Source organism: Canis lupus, chromosome 37 (assembly GCF_003254725.2).
Source record: "Canis lupus dingo isolate Sandy chromosome 37, ASM325472v2, whole genome shotgun sequence".
Lineage (NCBI taxonomy): Eukaryota > Metazoa > Chordata > Mammalia > Carnivora > Canidae > Canis > Canis lupus.
This window is the reverse complement of record NC_064279.1, coordinates 27112540-27134975: the sequence shown is the minus strand read 5'-3', so window position 1 is coordinate 27134975 and position 22436 is coordinate 27112540.

Genomic DNA, 22436 nt, shown 5'->3' with positions numbered 1-22436 from the left:
GTTTTGTTGAATAGAAATTATGGTTAATAGCCCCTGGTTCTAGGGAACTCTCTTCCTAAAGATCATTCGGGACATTACTAAGTGAGGACAAGCCTCCCACTACCCAGAAGCATAGTTCAGGCCTTCCCATGCATGATAGACTCCCCAGTGTAGTCAGCCAAGGCTGAGTGAAAGGGGCACTCCAGCTTCCTGGTGTACCTTGGCTTTGACTTACCAAAGGCTTCCAGTCAGCTCTTACCCAAAGTGAGATATTTAGATGCTCAAATCCTCCAGCGAAAGGAGGCATTTAGGTATACCAAGCAAATACCATGGACTCTTATCTAGAATCACGAATAAAAAGGATGTAAATAGAAACAATGTTAGTTAACAAAAATGAGCCTTTTGAAGGCTCTCCTTCAAATCAGTGATGGAACTGATGTGAATACCTATTATAATCTAAGCAGTATGACAGAATGAAGGCTGAGACTAAAATAAAGTCAACAAAACAGAAGTAAACAATTGCTCTGCTAGGTGGAAGTTCCAGCGTGATAAGAGTTCCAACATACTCTGAGAATCCAAACAAAGAGAGAAGACCTCTCTAGTTTTCTCCTAGAACTTGATAATAAATAGAAAAGTGCTATTTGGACATCACTTCTGCTTCCTCTTCATAAATGGAAGATGTAAAGGTGAAGCAAAGTAGATGAATAATCCACAAATTGAAAAACTTGGAGCTGACTACATTCCTGCTTCCCGGTGTACATGGACAAATAAATGTATTGTCCCATTCACATCATGATAACTCTGCATCTATGAACAATTTGTATTTTACTGGTTCTTGTCTCATCAGCTAATGTAGAGCTCAGCCCAGAAAAAAAGAATTCTAACAATAAGATTTCCTGGGAATCCCCATGGGTTGACAAAGGTATGTTTTTAAAGAAATTCCTGTCAATCATCTTATGCTGGCCATTTTTATCCTCTTCTGCTCTGCTTCTTCCCCTCGAGTCCTTGCTCAAAAATAGTACAGCTAGTAAGTGGTAGAGCCAAGCCAAGACTCAAATTCAGTTTTGTCTCACTGAATCTAATACCTTAACCAGACTGGATTCTCATTATCTATTCCCAGGAAAGAACACATCTTGGTCAAATTAGTGTATTTCTAACAATAATGATCCAGAAGACAGTGACCATATCCTTATAAGTTTTTAGACCTTATTTTGAATATTCTACTGTTTAACTAGGAAAAGGAAGTGAAAGACCAAAACAGCATTTCACTCACTCATGCATATATTTTATCTATTTATTTATTCATTTAATTTGTTTCACTAATTCTTTCCTACTTTTCTTTTATTCAACATATATTTGTTGTACATCTATAAATCAGACGCCACTGCTTAAAGCTGATCATATGATAGGAAATGGAACAGCCTAGCTCACCCATATTCTCAAAGCCTGTAATGGAACAGAAATCAACATTTTCCAAAAAGCTGCCTTTTCCCAATCTGTCCTGCAGATCACCAGATTCATGCTGCCTCTCAGCACCAAAATCATCAGTGATTTGACAAAGATAGAACAGTTCTTCTCTTTATCTTCCAAGGGCCCTGGTGTGATTCTAATCTAACTAGTTATCATTAAGGCTGTTGCTGAAATCACATCACTTTAAACATGATGCAGTAGAAAGCCCGCTGGATAAGGAAAAAAGAGAAAGATAGATTTGAATCTCATCTCCACCATTATTAACTCTGGAAGCTTAACCAAATAAGTTAATTTCTTTGAGTCCCAGTTACACCATGTATTAAATTAGAGAGGGAACAGATTAAGTTTCAACATATTTAAGAATTATTCTTTGAACACCTAATATGTATCTGTATTCCACTGGGCATTTCCCCGTATTACAATATATATTTTATTTAAACTTCACTTTAATAATGAGCAAACTGAAGGCAAATGATGTTGGCTTGAATAAAGTTACATAGCTACTAATTGCATAGATTTGGATTGAACACAGGTGCCCTGATTCCACTTTAAGACCTGACCAGATGACCACCAACGACCCTTCCAGCTTGAAAATTCTATTCCTGCCCCGTTCTCAGTTTTACCTCCACTTCTTTCTGCTCAGAGCCAACTCTTTCGTCAGTGTTGACTTCTATTTCCCAAACATACTTTCCTTTACATATGGAGCGCCCCTGTCCTCTCCTTTAAAAACAAAAACAAAACACCTCTCTAAGTCACTGGGTAATATAACCTTCTTTTTTTATCCCTTACTATTGATAGGTTTCTACTCATATGTTATTATTCATGAGATCTAAGATATTTCCTATTAAAGCATGTCCTAGGCAGCATATGTGAAAATTAACCATGAAATATCAATATACCCAGGGTGTTTTATATCAAGCAATATGTCCAAAGTCTCATTATAAGCGAATGTAACAAAATTTGAAGGGTCTGTATTAGGAGTAAATGGTAATGGGGATTTCTCAGATAAATCTGACAAGAACAAAGACATTCTAAATAAACACATCAGAGGATTTACCCCTGTTCCCAACTCTGGCATCAGAACATCAGGATATAAAAATGTTGTGGTGTGCCAAATGGTTAGGCCATTGAAAAAGATATTTCTTAGTTTATCCTAGACCCATAGCCATGCTTTTGACAAATAATGATGAAAAATAAGCCAAGAATCTCAAATTTTCCAATAATAGCTCAATTCCCTGACATCCTATCTCTGTTTTAGTGGAACTTATACATGAAAAAGTTCCAAATTCCTAAGGGATGCAGAGTAAGATGTTAGGGAAAGGAGTGGTAGGAGGAAAATACCCTACCATTTCACCTTTTATGGCCTGGTATTAAACCTTAATCAGATTGTTTGAATGGCCCACCTGTCACAAATGCATTATTTATGTGAATTCACACAGTGTGAAGAGGAAACTAGAAACCAGAGATGGTGCTAAGAGCTCCAAGTCTCCTTCTTCTGTCCTAGACTTAGTCAAGGTCCTTCTGGAAAAGGAAGACTAAAACTCTCTATTTTGTAGAGACTCATCTCAGACACTAACTGCTCCATAAAGTATGTCTTGATTATTGAATCTTATAAGTCTGATAGTTCTTACTATTTCTTTCTGTCACCACCACCCCTACCTCTGACACATTATGTCTATCTTTGACTTTAGTACTAAAGTTCTATTGCTACTTTCATGCACGTGAACTCGGGGCCCGGTGAAGTCCTGATCCTTTGTTCCATGTGTTCATTAAAACACTTACTTCCTCTGATTTGAATCCCATATGTACTCTGACATGATCTTTCAGGATCCGTGTCCACCTACAAAAACCCAATCACTTGGAAACTCTCTCAGGAGTTCTTTGAATAAATTTTCCACTCATAACCTGTGGACTATTCTCATGAATTCAGAGTTAGTCTCTCCACATTCTCCTTGCTCTTGAATGTGGAATAGGACTTGGAATAGCCAATCTACACTGCTTCTCGTGTTTGGCATTAACAATTTGAAGCTAGACTTCAAATAGACTCAGTGCTTCAGAGCATTCATGCAACTCCGCTGCATTGTACTTTAAATGCAGCCAATATTGTTCTGCCTGTTGATGCCTAAAAAGCTGGTAAAGAGTCTCTTTTCTCTATAATTGGGTATTTATTGCAGCTTTGTCCCCACTAACCGGATCATACAAGGGGCCAAGAAATGAGTTCTCTGGCACTCATGAGGACCCGTTCAAGTTCCCATAAAGAATCTCTTGTAGGGTGCCCGGGTGGCTCAGTCAGCTAAGTTTCTGATTCCTGGTTTGGACTCAGGTCATGATCTCAGGGTCATGAAATCAAGCCCTGCATCAGGCTCTACACCGGATATGGAATTTACTGAAGATACTCTCTTTCCTCTGCCCCTCTCCATCTATTTAAAAAAAAAAAAAAAAAAAGTATCTTTAGGACGAAACCTCTGAACACTATCATTTACCAAAAACACTATCAAAATACCATATGTATGTTTTAGAATCTCATCTGGGTCCCAGTAGCTAAATGCCAATTACATAACCATAAAACTCATCTGGGCTCATGTAAATCTCAAATCACCAATTTCAAAAAGATCCTACCCACACACTAAGTCCATGGCCAAAAGTCATACATCTTGGCCCATCAAAAGCCTTGCCACAAGTATAATTTGCTCTCCCAAATTTCATTATTTTGTTTTGATGTCTTAATGCTATTGGCCAATGCAAAAAATATTGAAGGCTTTTTAAGTTACTAACTGAAAGCTACACCTCTATTGCCTATCAGCCAGCATTGGAAGATCCACACAGGACAATGCAACCCAGAGAAGTTGCTCCATGGAGGGAGGTGGGCTTCTTGGAAGAAAGCAGAATCACACCAGTTATTCTTTCCAGGTTTATTTATCAGTGGGATGCCCACATTCACTGATGGGGAGCTAGAGAGAAGCCAGGAGATATACTTGGACAGGGAAGCAGAAGTCATGAGTGGAGGCAAACCATTTCTCCCTTCACAACTATTCATCCTTAGCAGCACCTGGCAAGGAACTTCTCCTTTAATGGATGCTCAACATCCATGTAGTTATTGGCATGAAACTGGACTGGAAAGAAACCTGGGTGTTTTTCCTTTTTCTGTTTTACTGTTACCCTAACAGAAAATCTTTATTAATGTGAAAAAAGCAAACCCATCTGAGATGCGCATTAATTCTGCTATCCTTCCAACTCACAGGGTTAGTTAAGGGATGAGGTATTTTATTGACTCTAAGAGGTTTAATTAGAAAGTCCTTTAAAATTAAGTTCACACTCAGTTATTTCTCACTCTGGCTCAGGACATGTTTCCGACCAGCTGTTTTAACCCGTTTTCCCCACATGGACTCGTAGGAAATACCAGAAGAGGCTTTCACCTTGGAAAGATCCAGGTGGCTGTCCCAAGGCTTAGCCAAGGCCAGGCTTCCCTCGTATCTGCATAATTGCAGAATGTTAAACTGTAAAATATAACACAAACCATCCAGGATTATGCTGTCACTGATCAATTAAAAAAAAAAAACAACTGAAGTCTAAAGAGAGCAAGTGATATTTTCAGTCTTCCTCAACATCTGTGATGGCAAAATGCAGGCTGGAACCAAGGTCACGTGACCCTGGGAAGAGGAATCTCACTGCCCTGATGGCTTCTTCATAGCCTCCAAGGGGTACAATTTTGGTTGCTCTGTCCTAGTGGCTACAATGCCATACACTAGGAAATACGTGAACATGAGCTAAAAACAATTATGATTCCACTAAAATCGCCTTGCATGTTTCTCTTAGGGCCAGGGATGGGGAGGTGCAGACATTCTTCGTCTAAAGCTGCTTGACCTCTATTTGATTGAAAGCAACATCTGGTCTCCAGGCTTCCAGCGGTGTTTCTCCTATTGAGAGGTAGCCAATTGCAGACAGATGTGACATTTCCTCAACACGTTGTGTTGACATCACTGACATATACCTTATTTGAGCAATGGCAGCCAAGCTTCTCAACACCTTTAAATCCAAGGCAATTCCAGCCCAAGATGGCAGAAGAACTATTCTCTGCATCGACTTTTCCAAGAGACATGCCCAATAAGTCCAGATTCCATGCTGAACACCCCCCCCATATTTTTCTGCCCCATATCCTGTCATTTAAGCTTCAAATTGTTCCCTTTCATATAATAAATGTGAATCACAGAACACAGAACTAGTCATGAACAGGTATATGGCCTACAAAAAAACAATGAATACATCTTAAATTTCAGCCACCCAAAAAGCCCCCAGATGGAACAGTCTCTCTTACAGCCGCCACATGGTGACTTCATTCTTTCTTAGTCCAGGCCCTGAGCCTCTCCCTAGTCTCTCCTCCCTACCTTACTGTACCCTTGCCTTACACTTCATAAAGTAGACCGGAAGATTTTATTACCCCAGACAGCCCGAAGAGGAACCTTTAGTCCAGAAGGGGAATGTGAATGGCTGGAGGTCACGTAAGTAGTTTGTGGCTAAACCAGGATTAGAACTGGGAACCTGATTCTAGTTGCTATGTTTATTCCAAGAGAGCAAAGAGAAAAGTCACACAAACATCCCAGGGTTGCTAACGTGCTATGAAAATGCTATTATTATTATTTATATTGTCAGTATGATTAACCACAGTGGCTAGAATTATCTTCTTGATCACCTTTCCTCAGAAAAGGGTCTGAAATGGCTCCTTACCTTGTGAATCAAGTGACATCAAAGACATTGCTTAGATTTCTTTCTAGGTCATTTCTCCATCGTAACTTTCCTCATTCCCCACTTTGACTTATAAATGGTATTTATCAAGAACACACTATATATCAGGCACTATTTAAAGTACATTTTGTGAATTAAGTTTTTGATTTTCATATGAGATAGAAATTAGTATTATCCTCATTTTACAGATGAGGAAAATCATTCACACCCAGGAAGAAATAGAAATGGGATTTAAACACAGACAGGTGCCAGAGTCCATGCTAGGAATCGCTGTGCTATACTACCTGAAGTCACATACTAAAGCCCTCAGATTTGTATGGTCAGGTTGAGTAGTTGTCCAATTAATCGAAAAAATTACCTAAAACAGTAAGTCATTAAAAAAAGGAATACATACCTATATTTATTTTATGCATTTAAGTTAAAAAAGAAGCAATTTTAACAACTCATTACTGTCAAGTCTCTCAATACCATTCAACTCAGTTTTTCAAAAACCAAGTTATTTTTTTGATGGGGGCTTACACTGTGTTGGTCCACATAATTATAACACAATGGCTTAGGGATCATTCCCAGAAAACAACTGGCCCTTAGTAAACATACAGATAAAGTCTGAACATTCAGCAGGCCCTCTGTCATTTAATATGTTTGCAAGAAGGAATAGAAAACATCAGTTAGACTAATAAGTTGAGTAAACAAGAGTCACTTAATGATAACCCTCTGCTGTATCTAATGCTACTATACTATTATGCTATTAGACATGTTATTACGTGGCATATGTGAGTGGCACATAATATCTAAATTCTGCTATTTCTTTTTTTTTAATTCTGCTATTTCTAAATGAAAATTAATAAAACAAGGACTCATATAAATACCCTAGCCTTTGGTTTATCTAGGAAATGTTACATTAATTCAGCAAAGAAGTAGATCAAAGGAAGAGCATAGGAGGTTTAGGAACTGGCTAGTTAGAGGAATAAGAGAAGGAGACAAAAGCAATTCGGAGTTTTCATGTCCAGGTGTCTGGAAATGAACTACAGGAATGGGGCCAAGAATGCTTGATAAAGATACAATGGTATTGTCAGACTACGTAATGCGTGTTATTAATTTGAAGTCAGCAGAATATCTAAGAGTAAATATTCATCAGGGCACTAGAATTGAAGATTGAATCTTAGGACCAAAGTCAAGGTTGGAAAGCCTAGCAGGGGCTAAAACTTTGGGTGAGTTCTCCAAAGAAAAGAGAAAAGAGATTTTTGAAACAATAGCAGAATCATCCCAAAGCATCAACAAGCATAAATGAAAGGTCTGGAGGAATGCAGTAGAGGGGTGTCCCACAACTCCCCCATCATGGCAGCTGGCGCCCCTTCAAGAACCTTCAAGACACATGAAGCCACCTTCTTTTAACAGTTCTAATGACAAGCTAACCCTAGAAATGTCCTTGTTCTTGCTTCTCTAGAGTCTTCCTTCCATGGTAACTCCAAGACTTTGAGGATACCTATTCAATCCAAGGTCTCCGTTGTGGGTAGTAGTGTTTTAAGAAGAGAATGTTCACCACCAATAACAAAACTGCCTAGCCATCCAATCATCTTTCAACTTCAAAGGGATACATATAAACGGTTAATGTATGAAGATGAATCCAGTTTGCCTGGTAGTAAAGGAATGACAAGACAAATTGCTTTCAACAGGATTGAAGAGAGACAAGTGCCAGACAAAAATATAGGTGCCTGAGAGTTGCCATTGAACGTGGCTGACTGGCCTCCTCAGGCTCATGAATTATGGGTATGTTTATGCATTGCCAATGAAACCTGTTAAACCAGCAAGCTGGTCCATCCCTTTCTGGAAAAGAGACATTCTTATAGTCCAAGGGGGACTGCGAGGTCTTGCAGTAGTGTTCCCTTCACCCAGGGGCAGAAAAGTCATCTCCCTTTCCAGCAGTTATACTCCATGCCAAAGTCCTCTTCTTCCCCTGGTCCCCGTACTCCAGTGTCACTATATTTTAACCATATGCTTATACCTACACATTCACATGTGCAGCTGGGTCTTCCTGCTAGGCTAGAGGCCTAAAATATTTCTCCCAACCTCCTTCCCTCAGTCCTAGAGTAGAGCAAGTCTCCTGCATCTCAGGCCCCAGGTCAACTTCCATTCTTGTCTCAGAATGAGAGATTTTTCTTTCAGACAAAAATATCCATTCTCAGTTTTGCCATTTCCAGCTGATTGTGCTTCTGGCTAGAGAAAAGTAGATTCAATACCTCACTGGGAATATGTCAAGTGTGCTACCCTTTCCACTAAAACATTATTGTGGTTTTGTTGCATGCATCAGAACTTTGGATTGATAAAAAAAAAACAAATTAATATTTAATAGTAGAATCATACATTCTATTTTTTTCATAGAGATCTTCCCAGCAAACCTCAAAGCCCTCTACTTAGTTGGTCATCTGTTGTTTATTTCAGCCTTTTTTGTTCTTGCTTTGCACTTTTTAAGTTTTGCACTTATAGGATTCCAGCACTGGAGGAAAGAAACAATACATGTTGCCTAGAGGCTGGAACTTTGGCGGGACTCACTGACCATCCATAAATTCACTGACAGTCAGTGTCCCTGAGATTTCCCAGGTCCTACATATTGTACTGCCATTGAATCAGACATCATGTTTCCAGATTTTACATTTTAGTGCCATTTCTCCTTATGTGTGTTATTTTTCTTGTTAGGTAGTAATTTGAAGAAAAAAATCACAACTTTTATTTTAAAATATTATTGTTCACTGAACTCATTTTGGAAAATCAGGAAGCAATTAAAAATAAACTAAAATCATTGACAATCTCACTCCTACTTGAAGTAGTTGCCAGTAACATCTAATTATATTTACTTACTGGGTTCCCCCCCCCCAGTTTATATATTTAACCATTTTTGCACACAACTGTGACCATGTTTCAATGATACATCTGACTTCTTTGATGTTTATTCCATTGGAAACACTTCCCACCCTATTAGAAATGTATCAACAAATTTTTCTGAAAAAGGGGCGGGGGGAGGACCAGAGGGAGACAGAGAGAGAAAATCCAAGCTTGACATGGGGCTTGACATGGGGCTTGATCTCACAACTCTGAGATCAAGATCTGAGCTGAAGTCAAGAGTTAGATGATTAATCGATTGAGGGACCTAGGCGCCCCAAATGTGTCAACATTATTTTGGTGGTGGCATGATATTCCAAGTATGAAGATTTGTCATTGTGTATATACCAGTCCCTACTGTAAGACACGCAGAGAATTTTGGTTTCTTAAATCATACATATCACTGTCATTACCAGCTTGGAAGTAAATGTTCATGCACACTCACAAGTGCTTGATCTCACACAAGTTACCTGAACTCTGTGTAAGTCATCTGTTCCTTCATCTATAAAATGGGAATAATAAGAACTCTTCAATCGAGGGTGGCTTAGACGATAAAGTTCCTATTTGCAAAGTCTTTAAAATAATGCTGGAGTCCAGTATGCAACATAAAAGTTTTAATGAAATAAGTAAATTTCAACCCTTACTATTTGCAGAGGCCAATCATACACTAACTCATTAAGAAATGTTCTCGACCCTGTGCTGGGGATTATGAGGAAGAAAAGAGGATACACTATAAAAAGCTCATGCCATCCTTCTCACATATAGCGAAGCATTTGATGATCCTACACAGAGCACATAGCAGATGACATTTCTACACTCAAACACAAAATGTACTCATGAATTAGTCTCTTTAGAAAGAAATGTTCTTCTCTGTACAAAGCAATAGCTAAATAAGTAAATGATTAGTGTCTATTATGAGAGGAAAAAATTTTCCCTTCAGGTCATTGTAGAAAAGTCCTTGTCTATTCCCAAAACATTTTTTTTCCACTGAGGATTTTATAAACTTTTATTATTTTGTTACTTACATGCCTATAATTCATGTCATATATCTTGGTTGACAAAATATACATTTTAAAAATAGACAAAAAAATCCCCAATCTAATTAGATATAAGTAAACCAAGTATTATTTTGGGTACTGTCTTTTCAGTGCATATTCAGGCTCCTTTCCCATTTGTGCCTAACAAATGTAGTTTCTATTCAACACTACATTTGATTAGAAATATAGTTTCCTATTCAAGCTTCAGCCTTTGGCTTAACCTAATGTAAGTGTCTTTCCATGCTGATAAATGCACATCTATCCTATTTTGTGGAAATCCATTTTATGAGAGCACCCCAGTTACTGAACAGTTATAAACTTCTCACTATTATAAACAAGACTGTAATAAATATCCCAAGATAATATCTTTGTATACTTGTCCAATTCTTTCCCTTAGGATAAATTCCTCAAAACAGAATTGCTGATCCAATCGTATGTATATATCAAGACTTTTGCCAAATTGTTGCTGAGTATTAACTCTCACCAGCAGAGTTTGAGAGTGTCTGTGTTTTCATGTCTTTGTCAACACTGAGAAGTTTCATTGCAATTTTCACCAATCACCAATGTGATAACTAAAATGTAGTATTTCACAGATATATTTACATTTTTTTGATTACTAATGAAGTTTAAACTTTTAAAAGATATTTTATTTGTGAAAGGATTATTAGATAAAGAGTTTGGGAGTGAGGGGCTAAGACTCGCTGTAGTAGTAGTTCTTCAAGTTACTTGGGTTCATGAACCCAACACCAAAATTGTTGAGTGGGGCACACATACTCATAAAATGTTGCATATAATTCCATTAGTCTATTATAATCTATCTACAGATTTAATGATGTTCACAGAGGTGTCTGCCTTAAATTAGTATTAAATGAGACACCACTAATTCATCATGCTTCCACCCTACTTCACTGAAACATGTCCAGTCAGTTTCCATTTTCCAGTAGCACAGAATTAGAACTAATGCTACCAGCACCTTCTCAAGCCATGCTCTATTTTAACAAAGTCTCAACATGAGAAATTTAAGCAAACTGAAAAGCCCCAGCTCTGGTAATGGATGGTTTGCATAGATGAGTCATTTTTCTTCAAGGCATTGGAGGCTGTGAGGTCTAAGAGGGGAGCTCAGGACACCAGCAAAGGAGCACTGAGGTTGAGTCATTAATTCTTGGAGAAGTCACATATAGCTCCAAGAGCTATTAGGCCTTACAAATTTTATAAAGCTTGTGGGAGGGAAATGAGTACAGGTGATCTCTGAGAAAAATCTGCTGTATAATAGCCAATCGCAAAGAAATATATTAGGGGATAATGATTAACTTTTCTTGGAGATTTTTAAATTTGACAATAGGTTTTATTATAGATCTTCTCTAAACATTACCTAAGAGCATTGAAAAATAATTCCATTTTCAAAAACGTGTGATTTACCACCCACTTATTGTGTAAAATGCCTTGTTCTTCTGATACTAAAAGATGTTCTATGCCAATAAACTATTTTAATGCATCATCTGTGGCTTCTTGGGAGACCACAATGCTTGATAGATAGCAAGAGTAATCCACTGTGTTATTAGAGAGGCTGTACTCAGAAGGATAATCAATAGATTGGTGTCAACCTGAGGAGCAGAGGGGGGAGCATCACTAGTGGATTTCTTCTTGACTTTGACTTGAGAATATTGGTATTCCATGTTTCTGCCAGTGATCTGCATGATGGAATAGTTACTACAACCTTAAGCTTTCCAGGTGACACAAATCTAGAGTGGCTGGCATTTTGCATTGGAAGATTAAATGTCCTTGTGTATTTGAAGAGTGTTCAGAAATAAAGAGAATCAAACATGAAAAGGATAAGTGAAGGAGAATTTCACTGGAGAGAAGCAATGTTAGTATCCAATGGAAGAAACACAAAGGAGAAAGGACCTATGTGTCTTGAAAACACACCGCAACCAAAAGCATAAAGAATTTGATTTAAAGATATGATGACCCTATACTAATGATTATGCTTTAACTACCTACTTTCCAATTACTTAGAGTGGGAATTCTCTAAATTGGGCCTACCTACTGCACAATAGTATAAAGACAATGCTGGGGATAGCCAAAGTTAAAATAGGATTTAAGTGAGTGGTATGGGAATCTCCTTTCTAAAACTCTGAGAATGCAGTAATCCCTGTTGGCCAGGGCCCCCACTGACTGAAGGATATGTTTGTGGCCCCCCATATCCCTTCTGATTGATTCTGTCTGAAAGAGCTCTAATTTATGAGTGCTTTTCAGATTCTCAAATTGGAAATTAGCCCATCCCCTGGACAAGAGTAAACATTTTTTGGATTTGTTCGACTCTTAAGCATTTATCTCCATATTGAATTATAGCTTATCTCAGCCACTGCCTTTGTGGTCCTAAAATTCTAATTGACATGTGGGAAGGGGGACCCTAAATTGAAGTATTACAATTATCACACATCTTACGGTTTGTGAATATTTCTCATTATATAGACATGACTTTATTCTATAGATTCTCTTCTTAATCTTTCCTATCCATTTATTTCTTGTAATTGTTTTCTAATTTAAAATAAATATATATTCACTAAGGGCTTAGAAATTTATTTAGAGTATTTAGAAAACTCAGGTCAACAAAAGAAAAAATAAAATAAAAATTGCCCAAACCCTACTGCTCAAAGATATCCACTGTTCACATTTTTATGTCATCTGGCCCGTGGTTTCAGCACTTATGTTTTCCCTCTGCGACACACATTTTCACATGCAGGACATTCCCATGAGCTTATCCAGATTTAGACAACTGAGCTGCAGCATACAAAATATAGCCTTTGGTTTATTCACAATTCCCATAGTAACTGCATCCATTTCTCAGGCTTATGGCAGGACAACAGTATAAAACAGTGGGTGGAATTGTGGCATCGTGGTCATGAGTCCAGCTTATACTTCCTGGGTTCAAATCTACCCTGTTCTGTTGGTGGGGTCATGAGCAAAACAGTTCATCTCTAGGTCTGTTTCCTTATCGTAAGAATTGCAGTAAAATTGCATACCTCATAAGCTCACTGGGAGAATGAAATGAATATTCATAAAGTCTGCCTGATACCACACCTGCTACATAGAAGGGGCTCAGTAAGAGTTGGTACTTATTATTATTCAGCAGTGAATGCTTAAAAATATCTGGTCATTTACTCCTTTCACTCAATCTTCTGTATCAAATTGCAAAATCCTGTGACTTTTCCACCTTGCTGCCATATTAATCAGATCATGATGGTCTGCACTAAAAATACTCCAGAGGGTCCATATGCGCTGTGTAATAAGCCTGGCATTCAACATCATTCAGAAGCTGTCCATATCTGGCCCTTCTAGGGCTCTGGTCCCTCTCCTCCTTTGGGAAAACGTTGCCCCTACTAAGCTCTAGGTATCCACCTAGAGCAGTACCCACCTGCATGGTGATTTGTTTACATGGCTCCCTTTACCTATATGATCTCTTTGGGATCCTCATACCTCTATCTGTTTTTCAAGATTCAGCTCAGTGTCATTTTCTGTATGAACCATCTCCTAACTCCTAGCCCCAAACATCTCTTTCCTCTAAACTCTTATATTTTCTCACGTTTGAAGAGATGTGGTAGGCAGAATAATGATCCCCTCAAAAAGTATCCTTTTTCCAGTCCCCAGAACCTACGAATATATTATATGACATGGCAAGGGGGAATGAAGTTTGCAGATGAAATTATGGTTGCTAATCTGCTGACTTTAAGGAAAGGACAGTATCCTGGACAATCTGGTGGGCCCAATGCAATCACAAGAGCCTTTACACACGCAAAGGAGGGAGAAGAAAAGTCAATGTCAGAGCAATGCCATATGAGAAAAACTGGACTGGACATTGCTGGCTTCGAAGCTGGAAGGAGACCAGTAGCCAAGGACTCACTGTAGGCAGCCTCTGGAGGCTGGAAAGGTAAGGAAACAGATTCTCCCCTTGAGCCTCCAGAAAGGAACAAATCTTTGCTGACACTTTGATTTTAGCCCAGTGAGACCCATTGTGGACTTTTGACCTCCAGAATTGTAAGATAATAAATCTTTGTTTTAAGACATTAAGTGAGTGGTAATTTGTTATAGATGCATAAGAAACTAATACAAGAGGCATCACCATGTGGAAAGTGTATAGGTTTGGGATAAATACACTAAATTTGTATCCCCGGTCTGTCACTGACTAATAATGTGATGCTGGATGCATTTTAACACCTTTGTACAGGAGGGGTTTTTTATCCATAAAATGTAGGGAAATATGTTTATTTTATGGGGTTTTTGTAAGAATTAATTCTATTTTTTAATGTTTTTAATGTCCAAGATAATGAGTCTGGCACATAATAGACACTCACTAAATCTTTTAACAATTAGTCCCTCTATCCCTTCACTATGGCCTTTAATACATTCATTGTTCAGTTGTTGCTATCCAGGAACTTGCCTTATCTTTACCCATATATTGAGGGTCATCGATGAAAATATTTTTACTTTTTTATACCAGGTTCCAAACACATAGGAAGCCAGGTAGAGGAAAGGAAAGAAAGAAGGAGGAAAAGAAAAGGGAAAGAAAGGAAGGGAAGGGAAGGGAAGGGAAGGGAAACGGGAGATGGGAGGTGAGAGGAGGGAGGAACAAACTTGACCATACCTTAATTTTCAGGCAGTATTTTTTAGCAGTATTTTTTACAGTATCATTCTAAAATATCTGCAAATCTGGATATGAATGAAAAAAATGTTTCTTAATGTTCTTTCCAGGAGAAGAGAAATAAAAGTAAGTATGTTTTGCTGTGTAGTATAATTAAATTTTAGCTTTTTATGAATGTTCTCCATCAATCAATGATACATTTTCAAATCATAAATAGCTTATGATGATGAAAACAAACAGCAAAAATAGGCCACAAATTGATACAAATAATTTTCTCTCTAAGGTGTTGATTGAACAAAATGGTACCTCATTGAGATCCAATTAAGAAGAACTCACCAGGAAGCCATAAATGACCCAATGCATCTTGTGGGTTTACAAAAATAGCTCGTAGAGTGAAATAAACTATCTTTTGTTGTTGCGTTCATGTTTGCTCAAAGTATTGTTTTAAAAAATTACCTTAGAAATCAGTTGCATATTAACATCAAGGAAGGAAAGATGAAAATAAGGAAGAAGACTAACGTTTCATTTGCTGTGCTCTATCCCAAGACCATGCCGAGTGCTTTCACGTGCATCTTATTTAATTAAAAAAGTTTGAGGTTTCAGTCTGTGGACTCCCCAGTGATCAAATGGGTTGTAAATAAAGGGTCATGAGAGCGTGCTGACAATGAACTGGTCTCACAATGATTAAATAAGAGACTGAAGCCCTGAGTGAGGGGAACTCAGCTCTTGCTGAATCAATGAAAAACAAGATTTGTTTTTTTAATTTTTTATTCAGGAATGAACTAAACTCAATTTCCTAAGGTGTAACTTTCCCGTTTAATTTTCAAGGAAACAAGTTAAAAACAAAAACCTGTAGGGATGAAAGGAAACGGACCAGGCCTGACCAATCCCAACACATGATGCACTTTGAAAGTGGGGGGTGGGGGGCTCCTCTCTCTCCACCTGATTTCTCACATGCAAAGAGACAACTTATTTAGCACCATCAGCAAGCCTTCACGGGGCATCTGGTGAAATGGATAGCTATGCAAACAGAATTCCACAGACACATCCCCGTCCTCCTCACCTCCTTAAATCATGCAAAATTAGCTCCCTCTGACCACAGATTTTTGAGAAGATGCTGCTGGTGCCTGGTAAAGCAGTTTGTTATTCTGAGAAAACTGTGCTCAATCACAAATCACGAGAGCAGATTGCCAAGCTGCCAAAACTTGTCATTCTGGGCTTTGTTGTTAAGCATTGTGCCTAACCGAGAACTATTTTCTGGAAGGCGGGTTTCATAAAACTAACCACCAAGGCCATCTTTTATCTCTTATTTCACGTCTCATCTATAGCTCAGTACTAAAATAAGCAAATTTGATGAAATGACTCAAACTGGCCTTTGAGGAAGAAAAGTTTACCAGTCATCTCCCATGGCTTGATGGGAGTGCCAATGCACAATTCCAATATCACGCAGTAGGCCTGGGTTGCATGCTACTGGCCACCTTGCCACATGGCATCTCCTCTAGCACTCCTCATAATCCTACCGAGTGATCACTCTTAGTGCCTCTCTAGATGAAGACATCAAGATGTAGGAAGGCTAAGAAACACCCTGACACACAACTTGTCAGGGGTTGTCATGATTGGAACCTAGTTTTCCTGATTTAAGTCCCTTGCTCTCCTGCCATCACTTAATGCTCCCTTACATCCGCTTTATCCGCTGATAAAATGTGCTGATTGTACTATTGAAACCCTATTGGACTCGCTTGGAGCTAATTTTAACAGAATGAGACCAAGCTTATCTTGGGCAGATTGAAAATTTCAAAGCAAATAGACCCAGTAAATATAAAAGTTATTAATTTGTCACATCCCCATAAGGAGACGTGTGCTAATGACTCTCTTTTCTTGTTCAAGTCACTCACAAAAAGAAACAAGCCTCAAGTAGAATGAAGAAGAAACCAACCAATGGAAAAATGATGTATGTTCATTTCCTTAGTGTTTTACACTGAACAGAGAAATTACCAACTGTTTCTGTATTGGTGAGCAGTGTGTCATATTGGTTAAGCACATCAAGGGCTTCGGAAATTCTGGTTTCAGCATTTATTTGCTGTGAGAATCAGGCAAGTCACGCAATCTCACAAGATCTGTTTCCTCATCTCTGGTTAATAGTAGTAGCAATAATAATTAATAATGGTAAAACTCCTATCGTCATTTGAGGCGTGAATGCAATATCATAGCAGTTTAGAACAGTTAAGGATAAATGGTCAGCACTAAAAAAAAATAGTCACAAAAATGTTATTATATGGCTTTTTGTCTCCAGACTGTGCATGGAAGATACTAAATTTGGGTTCCTATCAACTGAATTATCAGTACAGCACCATTCTATGATTCCAGCAAATTATTCAGAGGCAAAGATACACCAATGAAAATTACAATCAATATTAAACATTTACTATCTTTCCAAAGAATATTAAGGGGCAAAGGGCCACACTGTTACATGTCATCCTGGGAGTCAATTTCAACCATCTTTACAGGAGGGAAGAAATGGAAATGCTTTGTGGGTTTTTCCCTCATGGAGAAAAACAAAAAGGAATTTCCATAGAGATGATTTTTCTGGCATTTCTGTTATAATATAAGAAAATGACATCTGAGATTTTTATATTCCAAGACAGAAAATTCCATGATAAATGGAAATTAAAAAGTGGGGATTTCTTGATTCTTATTACTGAAGACCAACTGCACAGTCCAAGCCCCTGTGGCATATGGGTATGTCATTTAGCTGTTTTGTTGGGTTCCTTTAGCTTCAGCACCACAAGAAATAAAGGAGAGATTCCAACACTGCAGCACCCACCCTCGCCACACTTACTACTTACGGTAGTACCTATGAGCAGAAATCTAGGAATAATGAAAAATGCTGACACTGGATTTAGGTCTTAGGTTCCCACTCTCAAAATAATATTCTCTTACTGCTAAGGCATGAGGAAATCCAGTCCAAACAGCTTATTCACAAAGGCAGAGGGCATGTAAACCACGTCCGCTAAACTCAGATGGCTTCACCACTGCCCTAAAAAGGAAACACACCTACAGTCAAGAGATCTCAGTCCAAGAATGGTTTTCCACATTTCCTATGGGAATCCAGAGGAAGTTTCTTTACAAAACTCATATTATTTTTTCTAAATCCAGGGAAATTTGTCATGTCATCTGATAGGGATTGAAGGTAAGCTGCCTAGCACCACATATGTTGAATGCTTTTATTCCCTGGCAGAATGAATTTCATATTAATGATTCTAGGAGCACCACTTCATGGAGTTTTCCTGCTTCTTCCAAGACAATCAATCACCAGGCCACCAAAGAGCAAATACTTTGATGATGCCACAGATCAACATAACCACCATGTTTTGTGGGACTCTCTACTGGGAAGTATATTTTGGAGTAAGAACATCTACCAACAGATCAGGAAAAAAAAAAAAAAAAGACAGTGAACTTATCTTCATTTATAACACATTACATCAGCACAAAAGGTATTTCATTAACCAAAACTCCCTGTGCTGCTCCTTTTAAGGTTCTCTAGAGCCAGACAGTCTGCTTTTTCGTTCTTGGATCTTACTTAATAACTCCACATCCAAAGTGCTCTCGATGGTAAAGAATGCATTTTCCTATGACCAGTTTGGGAGTGAATCATATTAGCCAAGTGTTTACTGATTTGGACTAGAGAAAACCTTCCATCTGGCCCAGAAAAACTATGCTTCTGGAAAATTAATGAACAGCAAAATTCAATCATAGAGTTTCCACAATGTTTTCACATTTGATTGTATATATATATATATATACACACACATATAATTCCTATATCATAATCTCTAGTAGAGAGAAAAAGGTGGGCAGGGAAGAAGGGAGGGAAAGAGGGGAAGGGAAGAAGGAAGGAAGGAGGAAGAAAGGAAATTTAAACATTTAAATGGTGGTATAAACATGTTTTCAAATCTCAACTCAATCAAATAACCATATATTCTGTGGTCACTCAACATATATTTAATTAATGAATGAGTAAAGTGTTGAAATATTTCAAATTATGATCAAAAATGTTAGTAGCAGTCATAATAACAGCCAACACCTTTTTAGTGTGTGTATCAGCCAGGCACTCCTCCAAGTATTTTATATCTATTAATTCATTTAATCTCTGAGTAACCCTAGGAGGTTGGATACCATTTTCATCTCTATTTTACAAATAAGAAAACTAAGAAACATATATTAAGTAACTTGCCAAAGACTACACAACTAGTAAGTAGCAGAGCCAGGATTTGGACCCCAGGCAGTCTGGTTCCAGAGTCCATATTCTAACTTGCTATATATTCTGAAAACTTAACTCTAATTGGCTGAAACAAAAGAAAAAAAGCATTAGAATTCCAGAGGTACAGTAAGTTCCAAGGGTGGTAAAATCATGGATCAATACTTTGACTTCAATAATATCCATGGTTTTTGTTTGTTTGTTTGTTTTGTTTTGTTTATCTATTTGTCCCACCACATGATTTGCTGTTCATTCTAAGGCAGTTTTCCTTTGTGGATACAGATTATCCTTGTTTGCATTTGGAAGAAGAGAAGAGGGGGGAAAAAAACCTTGGGTTTCAACATTTATGAAATATAAGCTTGCATTCCAATCTAACTGGGCCAACTTAGGACATATACCCAACCCTAGACCAAAACAGCCATTAAGAGTGTGACACGAACAGAATCAAATGAGTTATCTGTGATGGAATGACATCCAAGAGACAACCAGACTGTCCACTACAGTATTTTGCTTTAGAAATAGATACAGTCCTACAGAGTCCTACAGAGACACCAATTTTTATACTGTCTTCAGAATAATAGCTCATGATGACTTCATCATAAACTTTACCAATTAGCACATCTCTAGGTGAACCTCCAATTCTAGCATTCTATGATGTTATGAATTGTTCAGTTTTTATTAACATTTCCCAGAGGGAAAAATATTCCTATAGAAATATTTTTATATACCAAAACTTTTCTAGTGAAGCAAAATTAAGCTTTTATCACTTGCCACGTTGGTGACTTAGACAGAAAAATGTGATGAAATAAAGAGAAACATAGGGCATTGACTTTGCTCTCTTTTTCCATCCTAGGATTAGATATTCTCCATCATACCCTATGATCTGTACAGTTTTTTCCACATGACAAGTGGAAAAATGGACTTGAGGCAGACGTGCAGCCTGTTAACAGATGCTATACCTGAGAAACCGATCTTTGATTTAGTTGGTCTTACAAGAACATGCAGGAAGTTTCCCAGGTTGCTTTGTACCATGAGCTGGCACTCAGGCAGACTGATTGAGTCTCCATATCATCAGCAAAGGACATGAGGATACAATTGCACCCCAGAAATGGGAAGGGGGCATGTCTCACCAATGCAAGAATTCCAACTCCATGCAGATTGTATCACCAGCTGCACTATGTTCCTATAAAGACCTGGGACTTCGGAAGCCTTCACCTGGGAGCACACCTGATTGTCTCCTGCTTTTGTAACAATCTTCAGCTTCCATATCCTTTGCCATTAAAGAAACATTGTATTCAATATCTGTGTCTTTTGGCCTCTTACCATCAATCACATCACTGTCCCATGGAGACACTCATGCAGTTACACAGGAAATTGAACAAGAGCACTCTGAGAGTCAATCATTTTCTGTAGTTTCTATGAATTGAACCTAGAAATGGCTGAAAGGCAATTTTTCTGTGGTGTCCTATATGGTTCTGCTGGCATCCAGGAACACCCTGAAATGATTGAAGAGATTCACTTATATTAACTGTCCAATGGGTTGATGAGAATGCCTCTGCCTTGGCAGAGTAATTCTCTGCTGAGTTGAATTCTTTGGAATCTACTCGAAAAAATAGTTCACAGTCAAGCAGCAGCCAGTGAAATCCAGTATCCAGGGTTCTACCCCAGACCTACTGATACAGAATCTGAATTTTAACAAGACCCCCAGATGTCTCCTATGTACATTAAAGTTTGGGCACTTATCACTGCTTTCAAGACTGCCTTCTTTGGCTTGTGATAATTAACTCCTTCCTGATACGTCACTGAATAGGAAAAGCGTGATGGGTCAGTCACGCAACCACCTACAAATACCCAGCCCTGGACCTATATCTTCAGAATAATGTACTGAATGAGACAGATATACACAAATGATATGCCCCACAAGGACACGTGTTACCTTTGGGATTCTAAATACTTGCACCTTAGGAATCACTGAAGTGATTATTATGTGATAATGAATTATTAGAACTAAAGTCTAAAATGTTTTCTTAAAAAAAAAACTATGTGAAACACAAGGCAATCCAACTAATTTGACTAAATGGAACTGTTCCCTTGAAGTACAGACTTGAGAAGCCATCACTTCCATTCTCAAACTTGTGAAGGCTGGTCACATGAGAAGGGACAAACTCTCGATAGAAGACACAAAAGAACAGAAATAGTATAAAAGGAAAGATGTGAGCAGAGGCAAAATTCAATTTCCTTTAAGGAAGAAGTCCATGATAGTAAGAACTATCCATGGTATTGAATATGCAGCTCTGAAAATTGTTATGCAGGCTGCATTGAAAACAAAATCCAGTGTTTGACCATGGCCTACATGTCAGGCTTCAGCATCTCCGACTCTTCTCCTCCTTGTTCACTGCATTTGCCTTCCATCATCCTAGCTCTGTTCTTTCTCTAAACAATTTCCCTTGGTAACTGGGATCAATTACACCAGCCAGTAGGATATTCCATTCTTTGTCAAAATGGCCAGACTCAACTTCTGCTTCAGTGAAACCAATGCTATATCCCCGTGTGGAAGTATAAAGTGATAATAAAGAATTGAGAATAAAACCTCTTGAGAATAAAAACCGTCAAAATTGCAGATCTTAACATTTGAAGATGGAAATTTAAAATTCTGCAAGAGGTTTATCAAGAATAATAGTGAGAAGAATCATTCCTGCTATATATTGATCACTGATTCTGCCCTCTAAGATAGAACCCCAATGTGTTACCCCTCGATGGAAAATTAACTCCATCTTTAATTGGTCATTCTACCATTCTATCAGGCCAGTTGCTTCTGGGTAGTGGAGTATATGGTAAGTCCTTGATAGTGGAGCTAATCTCCTCTTTTCCTACCAGGATGGACCTCACTCCACAAGTGACTGGGCCCTTGTGCTGGGTATCTCTATTCCAATTATACCTTTAGCAACTGGAGAAATAATCCCAGGAGGGCTCATTGACCCACTTGGCCAATTATGAAACATACTTGGGCCAAAATTTCATTTACTGCTTGAAACCACAAACCTCCAATTGACCCGTGGGCCATTGAATTGTTTTGGGTCCCCAGGAATTAACACCATTTCAGGACCAGCATCTTATTACCCTTTTGTCTATGTATTTCTTTCCGCCCCCACCCTTCCCTATAGCCACCCTGGTAAGTAGAAGAATTAAGTGAATATTTGAAAACAATAATACAAACTTACCAAACCCTTTTGTCTCCTTTATTTTTATGTATAATACTCATCACTACCAGAAATTACATCAGTATTTATTTGATTATCTGGTTAATGTTTATCTTCTATCTTCCTGATTAAAATATAAGCTCCATGAGGACTGGATGGTGTATTCATTGCTGTATCCCCAGAGTTTAGAGCAGTGGCTGATGCTTAATCAGCACTTAATAAATATT